Source organism: Falco cherrug, chromosome 3 (genome assembly GCF_023634085.1).
Source record: "Falco cherrug isolate bFalChe1 chromosome 3, bFalChe1.pri, whole genome shotgun sequence".
Taxonomy (NCBI): Eukaryota; Metazoa; Chordata; class Aves; order Falconiformes; family Falconidae; genus Falco; species Falco cherrug.
Window position 1 is genome coordinate 41,788,015 of NC_073699.1, and position 19,051 is coordinate 41,807,065.

The 19,051-nt window shown below is 40.9% G+C and overlaps 1 protein-coding gene across 10 annotated transcripts in view; it reads left to right on the plus strand.

Moving 5' to 3' along the window:
- The window catches only part of EYA1 (EYA transcriptional coactivator and phosphatase 1), a 168,578-nt gene that overhangs the window by 47,358 nt on the left and 102,169 nt on the right, over positions 1 to 19,051 (plus strand). The window lies entirely within an intron of this gene.

The following is a 19,051-nucleotide window of genomic DNA, read 5'->3' on the forward strand; positions in this document are numbered from 1 at the left end:
ATCTACTGAAGTAAATATTTAATAATCTTTTAAAGTTCAGATTTCTATAAAATGCTTCTAATAACTCTGCAGAGCACCACAGCACAAATCTAAAGAAAATATTTACAGATTATAACGTACAGAATACAGAAATAATAATTTTAAATTGGTTACATAAGGATGACCGTGCATTCAGAGAAAACGCACAAAGGTTTTGTTTTCTTATTCGGATGTTTTTCACCTGATCTGGCTTTCTATGGCAAGTAACAGAGTATTAGCACCAAAGGTGCTAATACTAATAACTCACAACTCGCAACCTAACGCGGAGTTTCTGAGGCCTCCCTGCAGACAGTGTGAAGGCTTCTTGTTTCACTTCTTAAAATTTATTAGTATTCATGTTCAGTGAAGCCTGGATGAATAATTGCAGAAAATAAACACCCCTAGGAAGTAAGAACAAGGTGAGCTATAGAAGCTGCTCTTACACTGAAATCAGATGAGGTCCACATTTGGTTCTCTTTCATGTTTCTCTTGAGATTTTTCAAAGGAAATGGTACAATGACAATGACCGTTTTTAGTAACACACTGTAATTGCCACAGTGTTAAGATACAAACCATTGTGAAGCAGGGAAAAAAAAAAGAAAAGGCTGCAAATGACCAGCAAGGACACTTTAATGAACACTTGAATGCACCTCAAATGAAAACCAGATGTTCTTTGTTAACTTCAGCAGTAAGCCTCCTGTTCCGATTGGGGAAACTGTACCTTCATCAAGGACAGAGAACAAGGAGAGCTCTTTCCAACAACAATGCATATTTTTTGTGTGTTTAATTGATAATACTGCAGAGATATGTTTCTGTACCTTTCTGAACCTTTATGACATATTTAACATCACTGATATAAATAACAAACTATGGCGCCGTAATTTTATGATTTGAACAGTAAAGTTCTTTATTTAAGAAGGCCCTGTAACAATTTGCTTAGCAAATGGAAAATATTTCTGCAAAATAACTACCAAAAAGCCACAAAAAAGAACTATTTCCTTACCATTTCACTGCACCAGAAGGAATACTGAAAATAAAGTGATGCTGTAAATAGAGTTTGATTTTCAGCATAGTTTTGATTTAATAGATCGTAAATACCATTTTTTAGCTATCCATTCTCCAAGTTCTAGTGGGACTGTCTCAGTCTGGCAAATCGACTGCTGACAGGAAACTAAAAATTCCTGGGAGAATTAGTTGCAGTATTTATGTGCATGTGTGTATCTATATCAATGCATACCTAGACATTCAGAGATATACAGCATTGTGTATAAACTCTAGACCTTAAAAAGATACTGGCTTGTGGAACACCTACAGCAGCTAAGTCAGGTACTAGGTGCTCCGGTTATCCCTGTAGTCCTGCAGTCCTACTGCAAGTACAGCTTCATGGACACTACTGGAGCAGTAACAATGGTAAATTGCCTCTTCAGACTTTAAGGGTTTAATCAGAGATGTTCAGAACTACTCCTGGAAACCTGTAACATTTTATAGCTTTAGCACTGATTTCTCCAGGTCATCAGGTTGTTCTGCAGCACATGGTGTGTGGCCAGCTGAATCCTTGGTAGGTGGTCAGAATCTTGTCTCTGCCCTGGAAAGGATACAGAGTTTTCCTTTCCCATTGGGAGAAGTGAAACTGGGGGCAGAGGCAGGTCATAGTGGAGATAACCGCTCTGTGCTTCATCACTTGTTGGACTGTGTTAGTGGAAGTACAGGTGGGCTTCTGGTTGTTTTAGCTGGAGATGAGGAAAGGAGCAAAATAGCCACCTTCTTGTAGCTGTACCTCTCCTTGAAGTCTGAACATATTTTTAGGATTATGTTTATTATACTACTTCATAAATTACTAATGTAATATGAATCATTACAACCTGCCACGTCATGGCCTGCTGAATGGAAGTGCAGTGTATCATGCCAGGATCTACTTGGAGACAATTTTATTTATGGTTTGTTGACTAAAATTTGTGATAATTTTCTTCTGAGCTTTTAATGTATGCTGCATAAGGGCTTATGAAAGCACTTGTTCTATAGTAAATGATGTAGGAGCTCTGAAAGACTAGCATGCTTTGGCTAATGCTAAACAATATACTAGAGCTATAGGTTCTCCTTTCTTTGTGGTTTAATTCTTCTGCAATAAATATTTAATTAATTATCCATTTATCTGTTAAGAAAGTTAATAACGTAGGGTGTTAGGTTTATAGGAAAATTCAGTTTGGAAGGCAATCAGGAGGTCCCTAGTCCAACCTCCTACTCAAAGCGGGATCACCTGTAAGGTCATACCAGGTTGCTCAAAGCTTTCTCTAGTCCAGTCTTGAGAAACCTCCAAGTTTTTCACCTCAGGGTGAAATATTTTTTTTCTTATTATCTATTCTGAAACTCTTGTGTTTCAGCTTATGACTGTTGTCCCTCATCCCCCCACCAGGCATCTCTGTAAAGAGCCTGGCTCTTGCCTTCTTAATAACCTCCTTGTAGGTACTGGAAGGCTGCTATTAGGTTCCCCTTAAGCCTGCTAAACTTGGTAGAGTTTGCCTACTTTAATCCACTGGCCAAGCCACATGTTGCTTTGAGGAATAAAGGCCAGGTTTTAACCTTTAAACAGCGCCCAGCAGCTCACCGCTGGCACATGTTTAGGTCCTTCAGACTTTCTGCCCTCTTCTTTGTTTGTCAGTACCATGCCTCTCTGTGCTGTAGGAGTGTTGGTCTGACACTGGTGAGTGATGGTGAGTGTTGTGCCCAGAGGTTCAGCGCGGGGAGAACTAAAATATTGTGGAGGTTGTTTAGGTTGTGGATACTCAGTGTGCTCTGTTGGCTGTGGAAGGGTTTTGGTTTTGAGTGCCTCTTCACATCATAGGAGTAACCTGCTATTTACATTAGTCACAGAAGGTTCCTCTAAAGGTCAGTGGGTCTCTCCTCTCTTGTGTTCTTTCCACTTAATCTATTCAGGAGAACATACCCTCTTTGCATCCTGCTTCTTTTCGGCCCTTCTGCTGGGAATTTAAACTCTAAAATGAAAGTGAGATCCACAAAGCTACTGGAAACACCGGTTCATCTTCAGAGAACTTCAGTTTAGCTCAGCTTCACCAGATTATACCATTTATCCTACTACATAGTATTTCATAAAACTCTTAGGACATCCACTCCTTTTCTTCAACTGTTACCTGATGTGCTCTGCCTTTATTTAACACATTTGATTTGCAACATGAGGTGTCTGAAAATGTTCATAATATGAAAAGCGGTTCATCTGTTTTTATGAATGCCTGCTTTTTTATAAATGAATGAATCTCAGCTTCCTGTGAACATTTCAAAGTTGCCATTAGTTGTTGTCATTACTTTGCATTCAGAATTATTTGGTTCCTGTGGCTGCATTGGAGTGAGTAGGTGGTAACATTCCCATACATCCTCAAAGGGAATTCAAGGGTGTGTCTTACATTACTTTTGAAGGAAAATGCCAGAATTGACCAAAAATAAGTTTTGTCTATATCAATCCTATTTTTTATGTTTTCTGTTTGACAGAAAAGATCCTGCGTATGCCTAGAGATAAAAGTGAAAGTCTTACTTACCAGCCGGTAGTTTAAGAATACAGAACACACTTGTATGGCTGTATGAACAAGTTTGCATACGGCAGTTACAGCACACCAGCAACTACTGCACGTAAGATGTTGGAAAGACCAGATTCGTAGATATTTTCAGGGCCTCGCTCACCTGTCACAACTTTTTGCTTGGCTCCAGCATTTCTGTCCTTGTAGGGGAGCTGTGGACTTTGTAGCTGAGTTGCGTGAAGCTGAAGCTTTCATAAAGCCTGAGTGAAGTATATCAAACAGATCATTTCAAGCACAGACTGTTGGCAGAAAACAGGAGGAATTCCTTGAGATTCTCTGAGAGTTTTATACTTGGTATTTGGAGGTTTTTTTCCCACAATATGTAGTATTTCTACTATAAAGACTCAATTTACTTTGGCTAGATGTAGAGGTGGAAAGCTTTACTTTCTGATTTCTGCATTTATGGAAATGAGTGGCAGTTTAGCATTTTGTTCTCATCCTTGGAAGACTGGAAGGAGATTTAGTGCCATATGAAACTGTGGAGGGATGTACAAGACTGACAGACAGAAAAGCATGAGGAGGGAGGGAAGCAGATCACCAGGTGCTTCTGAATATCAGAAGTTGTGATCATTTAGATTTGGTGATAGCTATTGATGAACAGTATATATGTATGGATAGCTGGACAGTTTGCTCTTTGAGCAGATTTGCTGACTTTTGTTTGATAGTGTCCCTGCGGTGCCTTGGGAAGGCTTTAGTTAGTGACATGTACCCGATCCAAATTCTACAGATTTTAACTAGATCTATCAGAGCATCCCTCTCGTCCTGCAAGCAGGAAAAATATTAGTGTTTTGGTTTCTTTCTATTTTAAGTAGACTTTTTCTCCAGTGTAACTGAAGTTTTGTTGTTCATTATGCCAACTAGTATGTCTCATGGAGAACTGAGGTCATGGAAATCGGCTGGGGAAGGACTTCACAGCAGCAGGAAGGAGTCCAGAAATGGCAGTAAAACTGTGGGTTTTTCATTTGGTTATTGAGGCCTATTAAATTTATGTTGAAGTGAGCAAACTTATATGCGATATGAATTGGTACACTGAGAAAAAAAACCACATTTGAGTCATTCGTGCATTTCAAGCTTTAGCAATTAAAAGTGTAAATTCATATGCTATTGATTATTATTTTATATAAAAGCCAGGCTGGGATAGTGATTCTTGTGATTTATGGAAATAGTAAAATATATACGTATTTGGGAAGTCTTTCTCTGTTTAATTTACATATTTTGAATAGATCCTGCAAAGTTTATTCCAATGTCATCGTAAAATAGATTCACTTCAGCTTTAAGTGATAGTGGTACAACAAATCCATGTTTAAAGAAGTAGATTGCAAAAGAAATAGGTGATAAACCAAATAAGCCCCAAATGCACAGTAACTTAGGTAAAAATGCAGTTTTAAAAGTGAGTTTTGGGATACATTTAACAAGGCAGATATTACATGTATTTCCTCTGTTTCCTCCTAGTTCCTGTGCGTTGAGATTCAGTAACGCATGCCAAAATCAGAGCTTTATTTTTACTGGTACAGTCATTAGTGCCAGATACCAACTCTTTACTAGAAGATGTTGGTGTGTACAATCACTAGTTAGAAAAAAACCCTGGATTTTCAGGTTTAAGTTACAATGTTTCCATACTGTACTGTGGTGATTTTACTGTTTTAGAATACATGGAGCCACTATTCAGCCACATGGCAGTCTTAAATTTTGCATGTAGTGAAGTATTGCATGAAGACTCTGACTGCCAAAGTCTTGGAGTTTAAGGTGACTGACAGGAATTTTCATGAAGAAAAGACATAATGAAAAAGGGAATTATACTACTCAGATATACTTTTAGTTCTCACCCGAATATCTTCATGTTAGTGTCTCATGTGAGTCAAAAAAGACTTTTTATGACTTAATGGAATTTTGTCTTACAGTCTGGGCAAGCATTGTAACAGGGAGTAGAAATCACAGATTCTAATTTAAATCTATGGTATGATCACTATTGCAACATAGGATATAGCTGTCTGCTGAGGTTTTGGTCTAAGAACACTAGTTCATGGGGGGGAAATGGAGTTTGTAATTTAATAGGAAAAATAAATAGAAGGTCCCACTCTTAAACAAACAAAATCCCTCTACCCCTGACTCCTTAACATTTGGACACTATTCAAAGTAATTCAGAATTAAAGTTATACTCCAACAAGCTCATTGTGGAAATGCAACCTGAAAAAGAAAGAAATAAGTGTTTTCTGTATTTGTTGTGTATTTTATATACAGCGGGGAGCCTTCATTTTATAACGCCTCGCATATATTTTAGCTTGGTTTACTGGATCTCTCCTTAGTGAAGCAGAGAAGTGGGTGGAGAACTTCATTACTTGTTGAAGGACAGAAGAGATTATTGAATAATCAGCAGAGATCTTACTTCCCATCTGTTTGAATTAAATTTGCTGTAATAAAATGTACACAAATCCTCCCAGAGATTTAAGTGGGTGACTGTGCCTGAGGTAGCTGAATTATAGAAAGGAACATCTTAATTTCAATCCACTATCTCTGAAACTCATTTCATAGCCACTGAGAATAGAAATCGGGCTACTGAATTCTGGGCACCCAAGTCAGAAAAATAGCCTCTTGTATTTTCCCAAGGCACGTACTTTTCTTGTTTGTAGAGAAATAGATGAATGATGTTATCTTATAATTAGAAACAAAAAAAATTGTGATAATTTTTCTTAGGATCCTTTTGCTGTTCCCCACTATAATAAAACCCATCCAATTATGCATTTTGTAAAAGCCAAAACGTAATCAGTCAGGCTATTAAACTGTAAGAAACTAAATATAATAGCTGAGAAGCGAAGAGGCACTACACCTCTGTAACGAGTCATGAATGTTTCATTTATGTTAGTGTAAAATTAAACACCTACTTTTTATACAAAGTTGAGGAATTGTTTGTGTTTACAATGACAAAAGAGGTGCTAAACCAAACAACGGAACAGCAGCAAAAAGCCCAATGGCATTGTATTTGTTCAGTTTAAGAAGCTGTTGGTTAAAAAAATGAGTAAAAATACTGGAAAGTGCTGAGACATATTTTTGTATGAGGTAACCACTGAGTGTGGAGGTGTAAATCCCTCAGTGAACATATGTGAGACACCATGAGGCTTCTGTGTTCTTCGTGTGGGTCACTGAGAAGGTGAACGAAAACCAGAGAGATGTGTTGTATTTGGATTTTCAAAAAAGCTTTAGATTCTCACAAGAAGTAATTCAAGAAATATGTTACTGCTAAACTTTTGTGTGGATTCAAAAGTGGCAGGGACAATAAAGAACAAATAGAAATAGGAGGCTGATATTCACCGTGCAAAACCTTTAGCATCTGTGCTACAAGTATTTCGATAAATACACTTATTAATCAACTAAAAATGGAATGAGTGGAGACGTCGCAAATTTAAGACAAGATAATTGAGATGAAGAAGATTAAGAAAGTCTGAAGTACTCCTGTGGGACATGATGTAACTGGCAAATATGATGCAAACTATTTAGAAGGACTGTGTGAGCTTCTGTAGCCAGAGCTCCTAGAGGGATTCGAGCATCCTTTTGTGTAGCTCATTGCCACTTCTTGGAGCATGGCACCAATCAAAAATTAAAACGGTTTCATTGATACTAGAAAATGTTTCCTTTGTGCAAGTAATAAGTCTGTCTTATCCACAGAAGAAAAATTACTTTCGAAGTTCAGAAAGATTTAAAAGTATATTAACAAGGATAATACAGATAACAAGAGCAATCATAAAAAGATAGGTTTTTTAATGTTACATAATCCTTATGCTTTAGAAGGCAAAACCATGGCCAGTTGTATCCCTGTGGTGTTCTAGAAAAACAGTTGACACCACTGTGATATAAATGTGCCATAAGATGGGTGAGACCCTCTGGAAGGGACAGATCATAAAGCTGCAGCAGCACAGCAGTCATTGTGTTCAGAGTTCACCAGTAAAGATAAAAGTTTCTAAATGAGAAAATGCTTGTGCATGTACAGGTCATTAGAAAGTGGAAGTTCAGATTGCAAACCCAGTCCATTTAGCTTTTGTGTCTTGCACATTTACTGTGTGCAAGATGACACTTTTGTCTTATCTGAAAAGATATAACCTTCACTATTCATATTAATTCATAACTGATCACCTGCAAATGAGCTAACTACTTAGATTTGTATGGTTTTAGTATCCTAGCCTAGCTAAGTGCTTCTGGAGACTTAAAGCTCAAAACTCAGCCCACTCAAAAAGCTTGTTAATGGGTCCCACATGACACAGCTATCAATTTTTTAGTATCAGATATACATGCTGTATCCATTATAACTTTCACTTAGGGGCAGGCTTGCCCTAACTGTACAGGAGCTTGTAAGGCTTTGCTCTTATTTTTGGTCTGAAAGATGGAAAAAAATGAACAATGTTAGATGAGAGTGAAACTGTATTGGAGAAGACGGTGCTCGTTATGTGCCTGGCAAAGAGAGGCCTGATGCATTGCAAAGGGTTGCAAGATTCTCTCTCTGTTTTTAACATTTCCCAGGTTGTTTAAATGTGCATTGTAAGCAATGATAAAATGACAAGTTATCATTGATCTGTCCTTTCCTCCATCTCAGAGGGATTCATTAAATAATGCATGCACCCATGTGAATTACCCTTCTTCACTATACTATCCCCAGACCATTAGCCAAATATAGCAACAGCAGCATCTTTCAACCCCTAGAAACCCTTTGGCTTTCATTTAATTAAATTATCCCATTATGAAAACTCTTATAATGAGATTAAATTTAATTATTTATTAGACACTTATTTGCACTAGGGAACCTATCAATTATGCATGGTTGTGCTAAACATTTTTCAATCCATCACCTTTTCTTTTCATGGAAGGTGCAATTTATTAAGTGCAACTGAAGTACCGTAACAGAAGAGCTCTACCAGAAATGTGCATGCCATCCTAGTTCAACTAATTGCAAATGTAATAGGAAAACAGAAATATGAAAATTTATTCTCTCTTCTTTTGAAATACGGCATGCTGACAAAATTGCACATTATGCAGTTATTTGGTGCATTTCCTTTTTACATCCTACCTAGTAAAGTTCATGGACAGTCATTTTAATTCATTTTTTTGGTTGTGTTTTGTGTGTTAGTGGTTCCTAATTGCATGTATGCAAAAAAAGAGTAGGCGTAATGCCTCATTAGAGGAGTTCAAAGAAATATTTGTAGCACACTGTGGCTCATAGCTATGTAGATACAAGAATGTCTCATTAATTTATACAAGAAACTAATATTGTCTTAATTTAAATTAGTTGATCATAAAGACTAAATCTTAGGCAAATTGTTAATGTGTATAACCATAAAACACCATTAGTCACACATCTTGATAAGAATTTGGATAGGAAGGCAAAAGCATATAAGCTACCAGCAATTGTTTCAAGCAGAATGACATTTTCTGATGAATGTTAAGAAGATATAAATGTCAATACAGCTCTGAGCTTTTCTTTTATAAGACCTTGTCAATATGTAATTAATTATTCAACTGGAGTTCTGTGTGGCTCAGGGCAGCATTTCAAAGAGCTTTTTTTTATATAAATTGCAAAGTCATCATAAGATTGCTTTTACTTTTTTCCTTTCCTTTTTTCACATTTAGAAATAGCATGTGTATAAAAAGCACAGACACCTGCGAGGTGGCATACACAGTGCAGTGATGAAGAGAGGAGCAGTAGGCATTTTAGTGCTGTAGGCTTTCGCAGACGCTTTTAATACATTACAAAATTCTGCCTTGCTTTAAAAGTGCTTGTGTTTCATGTTCAGATGTGAACGGGGGTCAAACAGAAAGATTTATGTCCTTTTTTCCCTCACTTATGCATGTAAGAGGATGTTTGCTTCATTAACTTTGAAATTCGCTGGACAAATAGACTGCATATTTTAGAGGATTTAAGTAAATGTGCCCCAAAGTTCACATAGATTACTATGGAGCATTTCAATCCTCATCCTGAAGGAATGAGACGTGATGCATCTGTTAATAAAAACAAAGGAGTACTGCTTGCATTTGGCAAAACAGTCATATCTTGTATTTACGACTTTATCAATGTCACTGGTTGTTATTTTTTGGTAATTTCTTTCTGAAACTCAGGACTGTTAATTAAATCTCAGTGTACCCTAGTGGGCTTGATAGGATGGTTTCATTCCTGAGAGGGAGATTACATTCATTAGGACAGCTCTCCAGATGATACTAAGAACTGAAGTTTACTTTTTGGTATGCTGCTTTTGCCAGCCGAGGACTTAGCTCCTATTTTCCAGAACAGCCATTCATCTTCCACTTGGATAGCTGTGCTCGTATGTAAGCCCCGTATGTAAGGTCGGTACGTAGTCACACAGAGGGATGTTTCCTCTGCTGAAGTACCAAGATCATGTATGAAGTGATTGGTGTTACTGTAACTAGTAATTTTGGTGTCTCACACTTCCTCTGCGGAAGCAAACCTCTTGAGTGAAGCTAAAAAATAGTATCTAGACCAAAACCTTTACAACATGGCATTGCACTGAGATCACCATCTGCAAACTCTTGAATGGTGAAAGGGTGAGTTACATTTGACATCCTCTCAGCCTAAAAGCAGCTCTTTAATATATTTTTCAGTAAGTTACAGCAAAAACTTCATTTTAACTTTGGCAAAGATGTAGCAATTGCTGTACTTTGTATTCTGAAACCTCAGTGCTGCCGTTAGCTATGGAACAGCCCATCTCAGTCTGTGTTGGGGGCTGGTAAATTGGCAAGGGTTGTACTTCATTTTTCCCATTGTATAATCAGTTGGCAGCTTTGAACTCTACTTTGAAATCTCTTTAAGGATCATGTAGGCTACACACTATAGTATGTTAGCAAATAAATTTAAATGCATACTTGAGACATGAAAATGAGATTAAAATGAAAATGAACATGAAAAAGCATGCTTGAGACATGACATCTGTCAGCCACCTGCTTAAATTATAGCTATCCAGTCAGGCCAGATGCATTGGTAGGTGTACTCAGTTTTTGCACCTGTATTACATGGAGGTTTCTGTGTTTGCAGACTGGCTGTGGTTGCAAGACTCCATATACTTCTCTCTTCCTTTTCCATGGGTTAATATATATAATTTTTTTGCAAATGGTACAAGAAAGGTAAACCTTCTAAGAGCTTCAGATGCTGAAACATTAAAGAAACACAGCTTATACTGTGGAGTAGGTTTTTTGGAAACAGTTTTTCAATACTTTGGGTGCAAGTTTTGACACTCTCACCTGGGCAAAGACATGATCTGTGAGGAGAAACAGAAATCCATGAGAAAAATCAGGCAGTGATGATTTCATCATTGATATAAAAAACTTGTAGGTAGGCTTTTCATTTACAGCTTGCTAACAGTTTTTTAACTTCCATTAACATCCTTTTGTTTTCGTGTTTATCAAAGACAACAATTAATAGCTTGCATAGGTATCAATATGTTAAAAAGCTACTAATTTCAGCTCTGTACCTTTTCAAGCTTTATTTTTAACACTGATGGTGAAAATGCATGATGTGGCCCAATCTAGCTAGTCTTTTCTTGACCCAGTCTTTGGTCTCATGTCTTTCTCAATAAAGAACAGCATGAACTTAGTGTGGTTTTGAATTAATATAATTTTAAAATGTTTTAAAAGAAAGATATCAAGTTTAGTAATAATATTACTTAGAGGCATGGAGTTTCCACCTTTGTTGCTTGTTTATTGCTTTCCCCTTCCGTAACTGTTTAACTAGAAACAGGTTTCCGCACAGAAGTTAGGACAGGAGTAAAAATAATGTTGTATCAGGGAAATTATGTTAAAAAGGAAAAACTTGTTAAAAACGGAGGGAAACATGGGTTTTCAGAAAATTTCAGGATGCAGTAAAATTTTTAGGGCACTTTAAACGCAGCTTTTTTTTTATTCTTACAGCTTTTAAAACATTTTTAGACAAGTAAGACTTTGTTTAGCTTGGGTGAAAAGACTTCTGATTTGAGAACTTCATGTTTCAGGTAAAGATTAATGTTCAACAGAACATTGATAATTTTCCTAATGCAGATAACCATGGCTGGAAATCATCAAGGCATCAGGTCATTAAGCTAGGGAGAAAGACTCTTGCTTCCCCTATTCCTGATGGAAAGCTTTTTTCCCATCATTTTAGGCTCTCAGGTTGCCAACACTCTTCCCATTTTCCTTGAAAGAAGCTGACAGCCTAAGGCTTTCCAGCAGGCTGTGTGACAAAGTCCTTTCAAGACCTACTTGATCTGAAATCAGGTTCATCATGAGCTCATATGTGGTGTCAGTTCTTGTGGCTTTTAATTCTAGTGGTCTCACCCCTTACTACATTCCTGTGCTGCCTTTGATTTCATTTCCTGGTATTCATCAAAGTAGTCTGAACGAATGGCTGCAAAAGGAAGACCCTCATCACTGGTATCACTCATGACCTGCTGCTACATGGTGAAGAAGACAAAGTCAGTCTGGTCCACGTGTGAGACAGGACAGTCCAGCTGCGTACGGCATCAGGCCTGAGATGAAAAAAAAATGTTCAAGTGATCTGTAATATGGAAGAAGTGGCTTTTTGATTGCAGCCACAGCTGGGCCCTGAAGCAGGCAAAGCACAACCAAATTGGGGAAGGATTTTGTGTCTGTAGTTTCTTTCTTCAGCAGCTCTATAGGATGAACCTGATTTCTTGAGATACAGCTTTGCTTGTATAGGTAGGGACTGAAAGGATTTCCTGTGACAACTGACAGATCTTACCCTCTGGGGAACTGTCTTTCTACGTAAAATGAAGTTACTCTGTCAGCAAAATTAAGAAGTTCATTAAAATAACTGAACAGAACTGTAAGTGGAGATCGGGCAGTTTCTTGTTATAACCTGGTTTCATAAAGAAAAAAGGCTTTTGCAGACACATTCTTTGTATGTCTGTCTAGCTGGAGGTCTCCTAATAATAACTTTTCAATTTGCTGGGAAATCTCAATCCAGTCTGACAGGGAGCTAGCAGCCTCAAAAATATCACACTGCCTCAAGTTTTATAAAAACCGGCAGATGGGTTGTGGAGAATGTATATAGATGTCCTCGGCTGATGAAAGGATGAAGACAAGCGATGGATCTGTAGAACAGGGCTGCCCTGTACTGATGACAAGGTTGGAGGTGTGTGGATCTTCAGTACAGGCTGGCTGCCTTTTGGCCCTGGGGCAATCATCGGGCACAGCTTGTGTCCCTCTCCCCAGACTGGGGTTTTGGTTAAGAGGTGCATGGTTTGTCTCCCTAGGCCGTACACCCTCTGTGCTCCCAAGCCCAGAGACTACGTTTTTAAGCAACTTGCATCCCAGAAGCCAGAGCCTTTTCTCTTAGGAGCTACACCAATCTCATCAGCAAACCTCCCTGCTTTCTTCCCTACCTCTTGATTCCCTTCACTTAAGCCACCCTGTGATCTTCTCAAGTTTCCCAGCACGGAGCCTTCAGACCCCTTGCAGCTTCTTCACCGCTACGCTCCGGCCTGTGTTGAGGTGCTGCTCTAAGCCAGCTGTGCTCCCGCCAGCTGCCTGCGCTCACTGCCCTGCTGCCTCCCTGCGCTCACTGCCCTGCTGCCTCCCTGCGCTCACTGCCCTGCTGCCTCCCTGCGCTCACTGCCCTGCTGCCCCTGCGCTCACTGCCCTGCTGCCTCCCTGCGCTCACTGCCCTGCTGCCCCTGCGCTCACTGCCCTGCTGCCCTGCGCTCACTGCCCTGCTGCCTCCCTGCGCTCACTGCCCTGCTGCCCTGCGCTCACTGCCCTGCTGCCCCTGCGCTCACTGCCCTGCTGCCCCTGCGCTCACTGCCCTGCTGCCTCCCTGCGCTCACTGCCCTGCTGCCTCCCTGCGCTCACTGCCCTGCTGCCTCCCTGCGCTCACTGCCCTGCTGCCCTGCGCTCACTGCCCTGCTGCCCCTGCGCTCACTGCCCTGCTGCCCCTGCGCTCACTGCCCTGCTGCCCCTGCGCTCACTGCCCTGCTGCCTCCCTGCGCTCACTGCCCTGCTGCCCTGCGCTCACTGCCCTGCTGCCTCCCTGCGCTCACTGCCCTGCTGCCTCCCTGCGCTCACTGCCCTGCTGCCCCTGCGCTCACTGCCCTGCTGCCTCCCTGCGCTCACTGCCCTGCTGCCCCTGCGCTCACTGCCCTGCTGCCTCCCTGCGCTCACTGCCCTGCTGCCCTGCGCTCACTGCCCTGCTGCCCCTGCGCTCACTGCCCTGCTGCCCTGCGCTCACTGCCCTGCTGCCCCTGCGCTCACTGCCCTGCTGCCCTGCTGCCCTGCGCTCACTGCCCTGCTGCCCCTGCGCTCACTGCCCTGCTGCCCCTGCGCTCACTGCCCTGCTGCCCTGCGCTCACTGCCCTGCTGCCCTGCGCTCACTGCCCTGCTGCCTCCCTGCGCTCACTGCCCTGCCCCTGCGCTCACTGCCCTGCTGCCCCTGCGCTCACTGCCCTGCTGCCCCTGCGCTCACTGCCCTGCTGCCTCCCTGCGCTCACTGCCCTGCTGCCCTGCTGCCCTGCGCTCACTGCCCTGCTGCCCCTGCGCTCACTGCCCTGCTGCCCTGCTGCCCTGCGCTCACTGCCCTGCTGCCCTGCGCTCACTGCCCTGCTGCCCCTGCGCTCACTGCCCTGCTGCCCTGCGCTCACTGCCCTGCTGCCCTGCGCTCACTGCCCTGCTGCCTCCCTGCGCTCACTGCCCTGCCCCTGCGCTCACTGCCCTGCTGCCCCTGCGCTCACTGCCCTGCTGCCTCCCTGCGCTCACTGCCCTGCCCCTGCGCTCACTGCCCTGCTGCCCCTGCGCTCACTGCCCTGCCCCTGCGCTCACTGCCCTGCTGCCCCTGCGCTCACTGCCCTGCTGCCCTGCGCTCACTGCCCTGCTGCCTCCCTGCGCTCACTGCCCTGCCCCTGCGCTCACTGCCCTGCTGCCCCTGCGCTCACTGCCCTGCTGCCTCCCTGCGCTCACTGCCCTGCCCCTGCGCTCACTGCCCTGCTGCCTCCCTGCGCTCACTGCCCTGCTGCCTCCCTGCGCTCACTCCCCTGCCTCCCTGCCGGCTGCTGAGGCTCTCCAGGTCATCTGGTGGGGAAGGTCCTCCCTTCCCCGCTCTTGGTTTCCAGGAGATGTACAAGAGCTGGTTAGCAGCAGCAACTGTGAAAAGTGAAGCCTATGAGCTGTAAAACAGAGGGAATCTGGCAAGACACTGTAAGTAACTCTAAGCCTGTAATTCCCTTTACTTGCAGCCTTGCTCTACACCACCCTGGCTGACCTTCCTGGCACATTGTCGGGAAAGTTCAAATATAGTCAAATGACAAAAACCTTTCATTTATAACTTGCTGTCATTAGCTTCTGGGGAGGAATGTCAAAGCATTTTCTGGGACTGTTTGATGGGTTACCAGGTTGATTATGTCTTATTCTGGTTTTAGCGGTTCTTTTGATCCTACTTTTTTGGTAATTGTACTTTTAATTATGTCAGAGGTTCCCAGGATATTAATTTTCTATGTATCTAAATAGGCATTTCAACAAAGGAATTAATGGAAATGTCCTTAGAGATGCGGATTAGGAGCAGCCTGAGAGGAGTTTAGTAACTTTGATTAGGCTGGGGACTTTTTCCTTTGGGTATAAAATGCCACCAGAGCATGCTGAAGTATCTGTATGAAAAGACTTCATGTCCCTTGTGTATTTATAGATTGTAGAGTGGGAGATGCAGACAGTGCATACTTGGAATTAGACAGTTATTTTAGATGGTGGAAAGCAGGGGGGAAATTTTCAAATTAGAGTGTGAGAACATAACCATGTGACTCTTATTAAAATTAATAGGGACTGCATAGTGTGGTCTCCATGCACCACTTTGAAAATTTCCCTGGGTGTTTCTCCATGAATATTTATGCAATCAGAAATAATATGCAGACAATGAAGCAAAAGCCAGTGTAAATACAAAGTGATCACGTAATTTACATGTTTTTAATTATTGACATAAATTCTACTTTTGTCCGGTAATGAAAAATGCATATGAATGAAGAAAGTAGTTAAACACAAAAGAAAACAGTTTCGGCAATTATTTAAAAAGGAAATAATTTTCTGATTTAGTTTCTAAAGAAGTCACTGAACCTGCTTGTGCTTTGAACAAAGATATTTAAAATCTATACTCCAGTATATGGTTTTTTTTAAAAAAAAAAAAAAAATCAGGCAGATGATTCCATCACTCAAAAGCAGACATTTATGTCAATCGGATCACCAGATATCAAACAACTTTCTGGTAATGTACCAAGAGTTTTAATTGGATTTCAGCATTTGGTGAAACTAGTTTTTTGTATTCTGAGGGCTGTACCTGCACTGAAGGATGGTATGAGAAAGGTACAGGAGATAAAAGGAGAAGGTGTGCATTTGCTTAAGAACACACCTATCTAGAAGATATCCACCTGACCAGTCAGTACTGGCTTGCTAAAAGACACAGGATGCTTTATCTTTAGGTCATGAATGATATTAATTTTAATTTAATCCACTGATCTTTTATTCAACAGCATAAATCCAAAGCAAGGTAACTAGCAAGGTTCATAGTTCCTGATCATTAGTTCTGTTCAGGGAAAGAATGAAAGCTGAAACCGTAATTTATCATACGGTGTCTGCACCCCATCCAAAACTTAAGACCCCCCAAACTAATTTCAGCTGTTAGCATTATTCTACCCCCTTTGCTTTGTGAAGACAGATGCAGCAGGTTGAAGAATGGCAATGCCTGCAAAATGAGAATAGTTCTGAATCAATGTAACTTTAAAAAAAAATGTCAGGAAAAGTAGATATTCTGCAGCTTTCTCTGTGCTTCCGTCTGCCAAGTGGTTTCTACATTTTGAAGTCTTGTCAAACTGAGCAGCAGTCTTTCGCCAAATAATTCCATCACCAATTAGTCTGTCATAGGCTTTGTCAGTTTATCTTAACTCCTCTGCCCTATGGACTGCATAGTGGATACCAAACAAAGATCAAAAAAAGAGAAAAGAAATGTTATGCTTTCTCTCTGTATAAAACTACCTTAACTCAAACATCCTCCTCCCCTGAAGTTGTGAAGCAGCGAAGTTCCTTTCCGGGACCACGGACTGAAAAAGGAAACAGTCACATCGCCAATAGGACCGAGCTGCTCACAACCTTCCTAGTGAGTGTAGGAATGGTTAAAGGGGTAAGGAGAAATATATAACAAATTGATCAGTATCAGCGGGAGTGATCCCGTATGTCACAAGCAAAATATGAGCACCCTCTCTATCCTATGGAGAATGTAAGAGAATAGATTCCCCTGGGAAATATGTGTGATTCTTCCCCAAGAGAAGGAGAGTTTAACTAACTCGGGTAAATAAAGACAAATTGTCTAAGTTGGTTAACCAAAATGTAGATTGAGAGAGATCTGGAAAATTGTGCTGGGTGAATGTGGGCATCCTCAGCTGTGGATGGCAGCTCATGAACAGCTGGATAGCAGGACCTGCTTCAAAACAGCGCCAGCCAGCTTGTATTGCCACGGGACTGTCCCCGCTGCCAGTACAATTTGGCATATCTGTGATTCCTACTTCAGTGGTTCAGATCAAGAGAGCTGATAGAGTGAACACAAAGGAGATCTAATAAATCCATCCACTCTCTTCTCTCATCTTCAAAGTTGAGAGAAGGGAAATAAGCTTCCGACAGGCAGTAAGGCAGTCACCCCTGTGTGGGAGAGCGGACTCCTCAGGAAATATTTATGATGTGGTTAGAGGCAAGACACCAGCGTGTTGGACAACACGTTGACTTCTCTGATAAACATTTTCTGAAAAGTAATTTCTGGAGCTAACAAGATATTATGGAAATGGAGAAATAATCAGATAAGGCGATCAAGACTGAAGAAATGAAACGCTTTTCCAGGGTAAGAGTTACGAAAAGATGATTGGGATGCATTTAGCAGATTTCAGCTAATGAAATTAAGAGTTGCGATTGCAGGCAGGTAGAGGAAACCAAACAAATTTTAAATAGTAAATTTATGTTCTCTAGACTTGCAGGAAATCAGGGTTTCATTTGTTTCAGCCCAAATGTTTGAAAAAAAAAATTATGGGAAATTTTGAAAACACTTTTTTTAGGAATAGCTCTTTTAGCTGGCAGAAGGTTCCCTAAAAAATAAATTTTTTTTCACCCTCAAGCCCAGCTGTGCTGTGCTGCAAGAGGTGCTGTGTCCAGCCCTAACAAATAGCATTTGCCTGAGGATGTGGATGTTGTGATGTTTTCTGAACGCCAGCAGGCCCTAGGCAGCAGGGACTGATAGTCTGAGCATGGTGCTCAGGTCTGCAAGGGAAGTGGCACTCACTATGCTCACTAGCACAATTTAAGCACCAGTTCCTATATGACCTCGTTAATTACTTCAGTTTTCTTAGATGATGTCCAATACAGTTGCTTGGGTTGCATTTTAAGTTAGGTTGAAAGCTAAGGCAAATTCCTGGAGGTGGGAGCTGTTTGGGGGTATTTGCTTTTTTTTCTGGTAAGCAAGAAAAAATACTCCTTTCACTTGGTTATCGAATTCATAATTATCGAGCATAATTACTCATGATATTAATACCTTGTCATAGTTTTCTTTTTCGTTGTAACTGTTAACCAACAGTCATTAATAAGATGCTAACTTTTACTTGGTATTCCTGGTCAGGTATTATTAATCACTTATAAAGGCTGAACATCAGTTTGAACCTTTCAAAGCATACTTGTTTCTCTCAAGCTTTCATAAAAGGATGTTTCAAAATTCATTATTTTTTAAGATCTGTTTTGTGAATCCATTTGCATATTTCAGAAGGCAAGCAGAGAAAGGAGTAAATTCTTTGAGATTTTTCAAATTGTGGAGCTAATCCAAGATCCATTCAAGCAAACAAAATTTACTGGATTTACCTTTTCTTCCAGTAGAATCCACCCTACGGAGATGTTAATTTGGATATCATTGCATTTGATGTGAGGCAGGGAAGGGTGCTGTGGCTTATTTGTTCTTCTAGGATTGGAGGAAACAAATTTTCATCAAGGACGTATGAAATGAATTAGTCAGTCCGTTGAGTAAATGACACCTATGTGCTTATGGCATGTTGATATGTGGAAATCTTATAAAGTCTGGATATCACTATTTTTATTATTTATTAAGCTATCACATTTCCAGTGATGCCTGCATAGACACTTTCATGTTTGTTGACTGTTAAATGATGTCACTGCTTTCCGATTGCCAATAGTTCACGTTGCTGTTAGTTCTCAGCTATTTGAGGGAAGAATATTTGTTGGTATTATACATGGATCTTTCTAGCAAGAGAAATGCCATGTATGTGCTTAAACAGAGCTGAAGTTGGAAGTTTGGCAAGTGTCTTTAAGCTGTACATTGCAGTTTTATTAAAACAAAGAATCTTATGTCTTGCAAAGTTAACAAGCAAGCTTAGGTGAGTGTTAAGATTTAGCAAATCAGTGTCTCAAACCGATCTCTTAATTCACTG